Source organism: Penaeus monodon, chromosome 34 (assembly GCF_015228065.2).
Source record: "Penaeus monodon isolate SGIC_2016 chromosome 34, NSTDA_Pmon_1, whole genome shotgun sequence".
Classification (NCBI taxonomy): domain Eukaryota; kingdom Metazoa; phylum Arthropoda; class Malacostraca; order Decapoda; family Penaeidae; genus Penaeus; species Penaeus monodon.
Window position 1 is genome coordinate 23,626,686 of NC_051419.1, and position 297 is coordinate 23,626,982.

Below are 297 nucleotides of genomic sequence, written 5' to 3' on the forward strand. Positions count from 1 at the left end.
TTAGGAGGACGGTGAGAGTGGAAGAAAAGATGAGAGTGTGGGGGTGAAGGAAGAAGAGAGAAAGGGATTATAAGGAAGTTGAGAGTCAGAGAATAAAAATAAAAGAGTGGGGGTGTAGTAAAAAGAGAGAGAGGAGGGTTAGGAGGACGGCGAGGGAGTGAGGATGAAAGAGAAAGTGAAAGAAAGGTTAAGAAAGTAATTCCGAGATAGGTGTTGGGTGAAGAGAATGAGAAAGACCAGATGAAGATAAAAACCAAGATAAAGTCAAAGATCACCAAGAAATATTCCCCCCAAGAT

General features: G+C 41.8%; 1 protein-coding gene across 1 annotated transcript in view; it reads right to left on the reverse strand.

Moving 5' to 3' along the window:
• Positions 1 to 297, reverse strand: part of LOC119594650 (cardioactive peptide-like) — a gene marked incomplete in the record, with an annotated part of 25,423 nt that overhangs the window by 1,756 nt on the left and 23,370 nt on the right.